Below are 12,546 nucleotides of genomic sequence, written 5' to 3'. Positions count from 1 at the left end.
GGACTCTTATCACTTACTCCGGCATTTCTGGAATGCTGTTGCTGAAAAAAAGAAAACCCGGAATAGACAGAGAAAAAGCCGTCCACCAGAGGAACAGCGCTCGGGGAATCTACAAATTGCCGTGGAGGGGGCCTAAGACTGAGTAACTTTCAAACTGTGCTCTCGTGTGAGGGGAGGCCTTGACTATGTCTTAGTTGTGTTTGTAGGGACATGGGGGGTGTGGCACAGAGCTGCCCCGATCCATCTGTGTCCTCCCAACCCCCACACCATGACCTTCCTCACTGCCCCTCCCCCCCCGCCATCTTTGCTGGCTATCTAACATCTGCCTCTGGACTCAGCTGCTCGCCCTGATTCCACTGCATGGACCAGAAGCACCAGTCAACCAAACAGGACTCTCTGGACAAGGTTACGGTGGTTTATGTGCCCCCCCCAAACTGTCCACCCCACAGCTTGTCCCTTTCTATCTGACCCCAACTCCTGTTAACCACCTGCCACCGCCCCCGCTGGGGCATAGGCAATGGAGGGCACCGGGGTGGCCTCCACTGCTGCCATGCCCATTGCCTCCCCAGACTCTAGGGAAGCCCCTCCAGCCAGTGGGAAAGGCCAGGGGAAGGGGAAGGGCCCCGCTAAAATCACCGGGCCCTCCATGGCAGGGGCCACCCCCACTGCTGCGGCCCCACCACCGACCACGGCGTCCTCCCCCGCTATTCCCTCCACCAGCTCTGTGGATGTCCCTCCCTCAGCCCCCAGGATGTATGCCCGGGCGGCGGCAGCCCCCCCGCCTGCCGCCTCGTCATTTCTCCCACCCACTGCCTCCGCCACCATCAATAATGGCCGGGGCCCCTTTCTCACCATGACAAGGAAGCACGGTGTCCGATGCCTCCTAGTGCCCGCCTTGCCCCACGTGGAGACCTACGTGCAGGCATTGGCGAGGGTGGTGGGGCCCTTGGCCATTGTGGCAGCCTCCAAAATGTACGGGAAGGTCGTCTTCTTCTTAGCATCAGAGGCTGCCGCCCAGGAAGCGGTGGAGAGGGGCCTGGTGGTGGGGGGGTGTTTATCCCCCTAGAGCCACTAGAGGACCTGGGCGTCCACCTGGTCCTGACCTCTATCCCTCCTTTCCTCCCCAGTGCTGCCCTGCTACCCGCCCTTTCCACCCTGGGGAAACCTGTTTCTGTTATCAGCCCTCTCCCATTGGGCTGCAAAGACCCCACCCTCCGTCACATTTTTTTCTTCCGCCGGCAAGTGCAACTTTTATTGCCGTTGGCGGCACACGATGGAGTGGCGCTCGAAGGGTCCTTCCTAGTCCCCCACCAGGGGACCCATTACCGGGTGTACTTTTCCACGGAGGAAACCCGGTGCTACCTCTGCCAGGTGTCGGGGCATGTCCGGAGGGACTGCCCCTTAGCCCGGCAAGGAGGGGCACCTGGGATCCCCGAGACCTGGCAGGACATCGGCCCCATCATTGCCGATGCCTCTGGCCGCCTGGTATCCAAACCCACCCCCCCTCCTCTTCGGACCACCACTACTCCCGCTCAGGCCCAAGGGGCACCTCCCCTACAACACCCAGTTGAGGGGGAGAGTCCCGCCCTCGCTGCTGACAATCTAATGGGGCCTGTAGAGCAGGGTGTGGCAGAGATACCACCAGGCATGGGAGAGAGCCTGCCCCAGGGAGAATCCTCCCTCCCTTATGCTGCCCCACCGTTCCCCCCACAAGTCCCTGAGCCATCACCTTTACCCCCTGACACGACCCCTGCTAACCAGCCCCCAGATGATGCCATGGAGGGCTGGGCCCTAGTCCAGGGGAAGCGAGGCAAGCGGAAGGCTCGAGCTCCACCTCATCTACCCGAGGCGGAGGCCCCCCGGAAGACCAGGAAGGGGGGCACTGATGCCGAACCTTCCGCTTTGCCCACGAGTGCATCCCATCCACCGGTGTCAGCCGGGAAAGACGTGGCAGCACCAGAGGGTAGTGTCTCCCCTCCACGGGAGACCCTCCCCTCTGAGACCCTCGAGGAAGCCCCTTCTGTCCTGATGCTACCCGAAGCCCCCGTGAACCCCGAGACAACCGTCATGGCGGGTGCCAGCAGGGAGAACCCCGGGGCGACTCCTCTCCTCCATGTTCGAGGAGATCGTGGCCCTAGATCTGACCCGGTCGCCCAGAGGGAGGATGACCTTTTGCCAGCAAACCTCGATTTGGGCGACCTCACTCCACCCCTCTTTTCCCCATGCTCCCTCCCCCTAACTGCTGCTTCTGCTCCCACCTCCGAGGAGCCCCTGGACTCCTCCATTGACCCGGCCACTGATGACTACCGAGCCTGCTCAGGTGACAGCCAGCGCCACGCGGCCGGGACACGAGTCGCCAGGGGCACCCCCCGTTGGTGCAGAGCAATCGATTTCCTTCTCGGGCGGGGGCCCAACAGAAGATAATCCACCTCCTGATGCTGTGGCCACTAAATCCACCACAGAGCCCGCGCCCGATATCACTGAGAGCTCCCTCCCCACCTCCTTAACCCTCGAGTCTGATTGGGAGGCGCCACCATCCAGCTGCTTGCCTCCCAAAACCCAGAACCTCGCCTCTGCCCCTGCCCCTGCCCCTGCCCCTGCCCCTGCCCCTACCCCTACCCCTATCCAATTTACCTCCTGCAGTGTTATTGTCACCACAGGGGCTGTCTCCTTCCCCTTCCCAACTGATGACCCCCAGGGACCGGCCTTTGTGTTCTCCTGCCCTGACCCATTATGAGCTGCTATCTTCCCTCCACTGCCCCCTATCGCCCCAGAGCTTGAGGCGGGCCTAGAAGCTCCAGCTCATCAGGCACCCTGTCGGGGGTCTGCATCCTGCTTGTCCATTTTAGTGGACCATGGGGCTGCATCAAAGGCCCCGCCGGGTAACAACCGAGAAACCCCCCCATGAGCTGCGAGGAGAGCTGCGGAAGTTTTTAGAGGATGTCCGTGGCTCCCACAACAAGGTACAGCTTGCTCTCCAGCAACGGGGGGATTTTTTTCAAGTCCTCCAGGCCACAAGGGCCCTCATGGGGGAAGGTAAAGGGACAGGGAAGCAGGATGCCGCAGCCTACTGGCGGGTACACATCTTCCGTGACCAATTACTCACCTACGGGATGGGTCAAGGACTGTTGCGCGACCCGCTGGGGGATGTGAGCGTCCCTGCCAGTGAGGATCCCCCCTGCCCCCCCCCCATGACACCTCTCACCATCGCAACGTTGAACACCTGGGGTTGTAGGATCGCTCTCCGCAGGTCCCGGTGCTCTCCTTCCTTCGGGAGGGAGGGTACTCTGTGATTTTCCTGCAGGAGACCCATACGGATCTGACAGTCGAAGACAGTTGGTGGCTGGAGTGGGGGGACAGGGTCTACTTTAGCCATTTCACGATTCGGCAGGCTGGAGTGGCGACCCTGTTCTCCCCTGACCTACGGCCCAAGGTGCTGGGGGTCGCCGAGGCCATGCTGGGTTGCCTGCTGCATCTCTGGGTCCATATAGAGGGGCTCATGGTTAACTTTGTTAACGTCTATGCCCCGACATTGGGCCCGGAGCGGCTACAATTCTATCAGCAGGCATCCACCTTCCTCGGCACCTTAGATTCTCACGAGTGCCTGGTCCTGGGAGGGGATTTTAATACCATCCTTGAGAAGCGAGACCGCTCGGGGACTGAGCAGAGCCCGGCCGCCATGGACATCCTCCGGGAGATAGTTGAACATCACTCCCTAGTAGACATCTGGCGTGACCACCACCCGGATGACACTTCCACGTTCACCTTTGTCTGGGAGGAAGCCCATCAGTCGAGCCACTCCCGGTTGGACCACATTTATTTATCATGCTTCCATCTCTCACGAGCCCACTCCTCCAGCATTCGGCTGGCCTCGTTTTCTGACCATCACCTAGCCACCGTGACAGCCTCCCTCTGTGCGGAGAGGCCGGGGCCAGCCTCTTGGCATTTTAACAACAGCCTGTTGGAGAATGAAGGCTTCCTGACGTCCTTCTGGGAATTCTGGCTGGCCTGGCAAGGGCAGCGGCGTGCCTTTCCCTCGGTGCGGCGATGGTGGGACCTGGGGAAGGTGCGTGCCCTGCTTTTCTGCCGTGACTACACCCGGGGCACCAGCCAACGGAGAAATGCAGTGATAGAGCAGTTGGAATGGGAGGTCTTAGAGCTGGAGAGGCATTTGGCCACCAGCCCCGAAGACCCGCTCCTCTGCGGAGTGTGGCGGGAGAAGCGGGAGGAGCTCCGGGCCCTCGAGGACCATCAGGCCCAGGGTGCCTTTGTTCGATCCCGCATCCACCTCCGTGGGAAGATGGATCGCGGCTCCCGCTTATTCTATGCCCTGGAGAAAATGAGGGGGGCTAAGAAACACGTCACCTGCCTCCTGGCAGAAGACGGCACCCCCCTCACGGAACCGGCGGAAATCTGTGGGAGGGCCCGAGCCTTCTACGCAAGTCTTTTCTCCCCAGATCCAACCGACCCTAGAGCTTGCAGAGTGCTTTGGGAGGAGCTCCCTACGGTCAGCGCGAGCGACCGAGACCGGCTAGAGTTGCCTCTCACTCTGGTCGAGTTCTCGGAAGCCCTCCATCGTATGCCCACTAATAAGTCTCCAGGGATGAACGGGCTGACCGTGGAGTTCTACCGCGTGTTTTGGGACGTCCTCGGCTCAGACCTAGTCACCGTCTGGGCCGAGTCTCTGCAGAGCGGGGTCCTCCCTCCTTCATGCAGGCAAGCTGTGCTCGCCTTATTGCCGAAGAAGGGGGACCTCTGCGATTTACGAAATTGGCGTCCTGTCTCGCTCCTCAGCACGGACTACAAAATCATAGCGAAAGCAATCTCACTGCGGCTAGGGTCTGTGCTGGCAGACGTGATCCACCAGACCAGACCTACACTGTCCCAGTCCACAGTATCTTTGATAACCTATTTATGGTTCGGGATCTTTTGGAACTCGGGCATAGAGACGGTCTGTCGTTCGTCCTCCTGTCCCTAGATCAGGAGAAGGCATTCGATAGGGTGGACCACGGGTACCTCCTGAGCACTCTGCAGGCGTTTGGCTTCGGACCCCAGTTTGTGGGTTTTCTCTGGGTGCTGTACACTTCCACAGACTGTCTGGTTAAGCTCAACTGGACCCTGACCAAACCGGTCAGCTTCGGGCGAGGAGTACAGCAGGGGTGCCCCCTCTCGGGCCAACTGTACGCTCTGGCGATTGAGCCCTTCCTCTGTCTCCTCGACAGGGAGCCAGAGCTGCAGCTGGTCCTGTCGGCGTATGCTGATGACGTGCTCCTCGTGATCCAGGACCCCGGTGACTTGGCTCGGGTGGAGGCTTGCCAGGCCATCTATTCAGCAGCCTCCTCCGCCCGGGTCAACTGGGTCAAGAGCTCTGGCTTGGCAGTAGGAGACTGGCGGCAGGCGAACTCCCTCCCACCCATGCTTCAGACCATCCGGTGGAGCGCGGGTCCGCTGCTCTACCTCGGCGTTTACCTTTCTGCAATGCATCCCTCTCTGCCGGAAAACTGGGAAAATTTAGAGGGCAGGGTGATAGAATGGCTCCGGAAATGGACGGGACTACTCCGATGTCTCTCCCTCCGAGGGAGAGCACTGGTGCATAATCAACTAGTCCTGTCCATGCTCTGGTACCGGCTCAACACCCTGGTCCCGGCCCCAGGTTTCCTGACCAACCTCCGGACATCAATTCTGGGGTTCTTTTGGTTAGGAACGCATTGGGCCCCATAGGGGTTCTTCATATACCCCTGAAGGAAGGAGGACAGGGCCTGAAGTGTCTACACACTCAGGTCCATGTCTTCTGCCTCCAGGCCCTACAGGCCCTATGGTGCAGGCAGTTCGGCATGGAGCACACTGGCGCACGCCATCCTGCGCCGCTTCCGAGGGCTCCGATATGACCGGCAGCTCTTTTATCTCGGGGCTGCCGGTCTTCTGCCAGGACCTCCTCCGGACTTGGAAACTGTTTTTAATGACCAGGTCCGTGGCAGCCACCGAGGGGGTAGATCTCCTCACGGAGCCCCTGCTACACAACCCCCAGCTCTGTGTGCAGGTGGCGGAGTCCCACTCGGTGGGCCAGAGCTTGATCCTGGCAGAAGTCACGAGAGTCGGAGACCTCCTGGGCTACGACCGGGGGGACTGGCTGGATCCCCTGACGCTCGCCCAGCGCATGGGGCTCTCCAGACCTCGCACCCCCGGGCGCGTACTTCAGGAGGCGAAGGCCGCTTTGCCGCCCACTGATCGAGCTTACCTCGACCGGGTCCTGCTTGAGGGCATGCCCTGCCCACCCTCTACCCCAGGCCTGCCAGACCTTTTAATTGGACCCCTGCCCCGCAGACCCAATCGACCCCCTCACTCCTTCACTGCGAGCCGGCTGCATGAACTGCAGCCGGTACACTTCCAAACCATCCCAAGAAAACATCTATACACGCTCGTGCTCCACACCCTTCATGCCCTCACCCTAGTGTCCCGCCCCGACACAAAGTGGCGAGACCTTCTGCCACCTTTGGAGGGTGAGCAGCCCCAGTGGGTCAGCCTATATTCCACCTTGGTTCTGTGGCCCATCGGGGACATCGGTTGGCAGCTCCTTCATGGAGCTGTGAGCACGGGCACGTACCAGATACTTGTCCCTTTTGTGGTGTGAGGGCATGTAGGAATGATATCAGGAGGGCCAAATCGCACCTGGAGCTGCAGCTAGCAAGAGATGTCAAGAGTAACAAGAAGGATTTCTTCAGGTATGTTGGCAACAAGAAGAAAGCCAAGGAAAGTGTGGGCCCCTTACTGAATGAGGGAGGCAACCTAGTGACAGAGGATGTGGAAAAAGCTAATGTACTCCATGCTTTTTTTGCCTCTGTCTTCACTAACAAGGTCAGCTCCCAGACTGCTGTGCTGGGCATCACAAAATGGGGAAGAGATGGCCAGCCCTCTGTGGAGATAGAGGTGGTTAGGGACTATTTAGAAAAGCTGGACGTGCACAAGTCCATGGGGCCGGATGAGTTGCATCCGAGAGTGCTGAAGGAATTGGCGGCTGTGATTGCAGAGCCATTGGCCATTATCTTTGAAAACTCATGGCGAACGGGGGAAGTCCAGGATGACTGGAAAAAGGCTAATGTAGTGCCAATCTTTAAAAAAGGGAAGAAGGAGGATCCTGGGAACCACAGGCCAGTCAGCCTCACCTCAGTCCCTGGAAAAATCATGGAGCAGGTCCTCAAAGAATCAATCCTGAAGCACTTGCATGAGAGGAAAGTGATCAGGAACAGCCAGCATGGATTCACCAAGGGAAGGTCATGCCTGACTAATCTAATCGCCTTTTATGATGAGATTACTGGTTCTGTGGATGAAGGGAAAGCAGTGGATGTATTGTTTCTTGACTTTACCAAAGCTTTTGACACGGTCTCCCACAGTATTCTTGTCAGCAAGTTAAGGAAGTATGGGCTGGATGAATGCACTATAAGGTGGGTAGAAAGCTGGCTAGATTGTCGGGCTCAACGGGTAGTGATCAATGGCTCCATGTCTAGTTGGCAGCCGGTGTCAAGTGGAGTGCCCCAAGGGTCGGTCCTGGGGCCGGTTTTGTTCAATATCTTCATAAATGATCTGGAGGATGGTGTAGATTGCACTCTCAGCAAATTTGCGGATGATACTAAACTGGGAGGAGTGGTAGATATGCTGGAGGAGAGGGATAGGATACAGAAGGACCTAGACAAATTGGAGGATTGGGCCAAAAGAAATCTGATGAGGTTCATTAAGGATAAGTGCAGGGTCCTGCACTTAGGACGGAAGAATCCAATGCACTGCTACAGACTAGGGGCCGAATGGCTAGGCAGCAGTTCTGCGGAAAAGGACCTAGGGGTGACAGTGGATGAGAAGCTGGATATGAGTCAGCAGTGTGCCCTTGTTGCCAAGAAGGCCAATGGCATTTTGGGATGTATAAGTAGGGGCATAGCGAGCAGATCGAGGGACGTGATCGTTCCCCTCTATTCGACATTGGTGAGGCCTCATCTGGAGTACTGTGTCCAGTTTTGGGCCCCACACTACAAGAAGGATGTGGATAAATTGGAGAGAGTCCAGCAAAGGGCAACAAAAATGATTAGGGGTCTAGAACACATGACTTATGAGGAGAGGCTGAGGGAGCTGGGATTGTTTAGTCTGCAGAAGAGAAGAATGAGGGGGGATTTGATAGCTGCTTTCAACTACCTGAAAGGGGGTTCCAAAGAGGATGGCTCTAGACTGTTCTCAATGGTAGCAGATGACAGAACGAGGAGTAATGGTCTCAAGTTGCAGTGGGGGAGGTTTAGATTGGATATTAGGAAAAACTTTTTCACTGTGAGGGTGGTGAAACACTGGAATGCGTTACCTAGGGAGGTGGTAGAATCTCCTTCCTTAGAGGTTTTTAAGGTCAGGCTTGACAAAGCCCTGGCTGGGATGATTTAACTGGGAATTGGTCCTGCTTCGAGCAGGGGGTTGGACTAGATGACCTTCTGGGGTCCCTTCCAACCCAGATATTCTATGATTCTATGATTCTAAACCCTGGCGCATGTATATTTGGAGTGTGCCAGGCTGCAGCCCCTGTTCCAGCTTCTCACAAATCTCCTATTACGTTTTTGGTTGCATTTTTCCCCCCACCTTTTTATTTATGCACTCCCCATCCATGGCCTCACAAAGTCGAGGGATCTCCTAGTTAACCTCCTCCTGGCCCTGGCTAAAACGGCCATCTATAAAACCAGAGAGAGGAGGTTGGCCGATGGAGTTTCCTGTAACTGTGGGGCCGTTTTCCGATCCTCGGTCCATTCACATATCCGGGCGGAGTTCCTCTGGGTGGCGTCCACTGACTCGCTTGATGCTTTTGGGGAGTGGTGGGCGCTGTCCGAGATTCTCTGCTCAGTGTCCCTGTCCGGTTCCCTTTGTTTGACCCTTTGATTGGGGGAAAGAGTAAGGGACCCCAGCCCCAGCCATTGCTGCTGCGGACACCACCACCTTAGAGGGGTTCTTTCACACATGGGTGCACATTCCCCTCCCCCCCCCGGATTGTCCACCCCACAGCCTGCCCCTCTTGTTGGGTGCTTTCAGAGGAGGGACTTGTTGGTGACACTCGGGTGTGGTGCCAGGTAACTCAAGGGGGTGGAAGACCACGAGAGTCGATGAAGCCCCCTCGCTCTGGGCCACCAGGTAACTCGGAAGGGTGGAAGAACACGAGAGTCGAGGAAGCCCCCTGCTCTGGGCCCAGGCTAGCCTGAACACTTCCCTCCCCTGAAGCTAATGAGAAAACAATTGTGATTGGTTGCTGTGTTACACATTGCATATGCTGCTGTTTTTACTTTGTAAGTGTGTTATGCAAATAAAAAAAACATCTTTTGCTTCAAAAAAAAAAATTACTCTCCTCTAGCCCTCTGGCCTGGAGGGACGCATGAGGGAGAGGGCTGCTGCTCCTGCTGCTGTTAGGCCCTGGGCTCTGCCTGCTGCTACTGCTGCTCCCCTGGCTGGGCCATACACCACCCCTTCCTTCTCTGCTACCTGGTTGCTGGCCGGCTGCTGGAACCCCCCACCCTCGGGTGCTGCTACCGCTCCAACTACAGCCCCTGGGGGGGGGCCTGCTGGCCCGCTCCCCAGAGGGGGGGAATGAGGGACCCCCGCCCCAGCCGTTGTTGCTGTGGCCACCACCACCTGAAAGGGGTCCTTTCTGCCTGCCCAGATCACCACCTGGAGTTCCTGGAGCTGCTGCTGTGGAGGTTACTGCCTAGAGCTGCTGAAGCCCCGAGGAGGAGAAGAAGAGGACCATCTACCAGTGGAGGAGCAACTAGAGACTTTTCAGACCACTGTGGAGGGGGCCTTTTGAACTGAGTAACATTTAAACTGTGCTCTTGTGGTGGGGGTTTTGACTGTGTTTGTGGGGACACAGGGGCTGTGGCGTGGAGCTGCCCCCCAATCCATCTGTGTCCCCCTCAACCACCACCACTTCCACCACCGTTGCCCCCTCCACCACCCCCACTGGCTGTTTACCACCTGCCTCAGCTCTTGCCTCTGGACTCAACTGCTTGCTTGGTTTGCCGCACCCTATTTCCACCCTTTGGGCCAGAAGCAGCAACCAGCCTAAACAGACTTTGTGCAAGCGCACATGGGCGCACGTACCCCCCCGCCCCCCAGACTGCCCATCCTACAGCTTTGCCCTTTGCTACCTGCCCAATTTGCCCCTTGCAGCCTTCCCCCCTTTTACCCCAGCCCCCCTTACTAGCTTCAGCTTGTTTTCCTGCCCCACCCATTTCCCTCTGCAGCCTTTGTTTTATTTACCCCACCCCAGTCTCTGAAGCTAGCCCCTTGGTTTCCCTGCCCTAACTCCAGCCCACTTAGCCCCTTTCTCCGTGCGCCCATGCGCTTGTGCCACTCCCCTTTTTTAGTTTAAACCCTCCTCACTGCATCCCCAATGCTGTTGTATTCCCCCCTCCCCTAGTGCAGCTAGAGGAGCCGGAATCCCACCCAGTGTTGGTCATTGACCCCTAAACCCTGATTGCCCCCCGTCCAGCCCACCCCCTTTGGCACCCTCCTCCCCTGCCTGTAGCTTAGCAGGGAGGAGTGGTCGACTGCTTCCCCTTTTCCCTCTTCTCTCTCTCTCTGGTGTCTCCCCTTCCCTCCCTGCTCACAATGGCGAGGGACGAGATGGGTGGGGTCCCTCCAGAAAACCCCACCGCCCTTCCCCCACCCACCACCCCATTGCCCCCCTGAGCCTCTACCTCCGCTGCCGCAGCCAAACCACCTGCTACTGCCTCCGCTGGGGCACCGGCAGCAGTGGACACCGGGGTGACCTCCGCTGCTGCCATGTCCCTCACCCCCTCCAACCTTGGGGAACCCCCCCCCCAGCCCGTGGGAAGGGCCAGGGAAAAAAGAAGGGTAAGGGCCCCGCAAAAAAGACCAAGCCCTCCATGGCAGGGGCTGCCCCCACCGGCCGCGGCATCCCTCCCCGCTGTTCTCTCCACCAGCTCTGCGGGTGTCCCTCCCCCAGCCCCCAGGGCATACGCCCAGGTGGCGGCAGCCCCCCCGCCTGCTGCTATGTCATCTTTCCCGCCCACCACCTCCGCTACCATCTATAGCGGCCGGGGCCCCTTCCCAACCTTGACCAGGAAGCACGGTGTCCGTTGCCTCCTGGTGCTCGCTTCGCCCCACATGGAGACCTACGTGTGGGCATTGGCAAGAGTGGTGGGGCCCACGGCCATTGTGGCGGCCTCCAAAGTGTACGGAAATGTCGTCTTCTTTTTAGCATCAGAGGCCATTGCTCAGGAGGCGGTGGAAAAGGGCCTGGCGGTGGGGGGCGTGTTCATCACCCTAGAGCCGCTAGAGGACCTGGGCATACACCTGGTCCTGACCTCAGTCCCTCCCTTTCTTCTCAATGCCGCCCTGTTACCTGCCCTCTCTACCCTGGGGAAACCCATCTCCATGGTCAGCCCTCTCCCACTGGGCTGCAAAGACCCTGCCCTCTGTCACGTCCTCTCATTCCGCCGGCAGGTGCAGCTTCAACTGCCGGTGGCGGCACGTGATGTAGAGGCGCTAGAGGGGTCATTCTTGGTCCCCCACCAGGGGGCCCATTACCGGGTGCACTACTCTACAGGGGGAGGCCCGGTGCTACCTCTGCCGGGCGATGGGGCACATCCGGAGGGACTGCCCCTTGGCCCGGCAAGGAGGGGCAGCCAGGACCCCCAAGCCCCAGCAGGGCGCCAGCCCCGTCATTGCCGGTGCCCCTGGCTGCCTGGCACCCGAAGCTACCCCTCCTCCTTCCCAGTCTACCACTGCTCCCGCTCGGGCCCAAGGGGGACCTCCCCCACTATGCTCAGACGAGCGGGAGAGCCCTGCCTCTGCTGCTTGCAGTCTGGTGGGGCCTGTGGAGGAGGGTGCGGCAGGGATATTGCTGGGCGTAGGAGAGGGCCCGCCCCAGGGGGAATCCTCCATCCCTCATGCTGCCCCACCGTTACCCCCCCGCGTCCCTGAGCCATCACCTCTGTCCCCTGACACAACTCCTGCTAGCCAGCTCCCAGATGATGCCATGGAGGACTGGGCCCGAGTATAGAGGAAACGAGGCAAGTGGTAGGCTCGAGCTCTGCTCCGCTCATCTGATGCGGAGGCCCCCCAGAAGACCAGGAAGACCACGGGTGCCAGCTGGGGAAGACGTGGTAGCACCGGAAGGTAGCATTTCCCCTCCATGGGAGTCCCTCCCCCCAGAGGCCCTCAAGGGAGCCCTTCCTGCCCTGGCACAATCTGAATCCTCTGTGAGCCCCGAGGCGACCGTTGCATCGGGTGCCGGTGAGGAGAACCCTGGGGTAGTGGAAAGCGATCTCCCCTCCATATACAAGGAGATCAAGGCCCTAGGTCTGACCCCGGTCACCCAGGGGGAGGACGACCCTTTGCCAGTGGGCCTCGATCTGGGCGACCTCACTCCAGCCTTTGTGTTTCCGTGCCCCAACCCATTAGGGGCTGCTATCTTCCCTCTGCCGCACCCTATTGCCCCAGGGTTCGAGGTGGGCCGCGTGGTGCCAGCAACATCGGGTGCCCCATCGGGGGTCCGCACCCTGCCTG

The sequence above is a fragment of the Lepidochelys olivacea genome (genome assembly GCF_965140295.1).
Source record: "Lepidochelys olivacea isolate rLepOli2 genome assembly, chromosome: 10".
NCBI classification, from domain to species: Eukaryota; Metazoa; Chordata; order Testudines; family Cheloniidae; genus Lepidochelys; species Lepidochelys olivacea.
Note: the sequence above shows the minus strand (reverse complement) of the source record.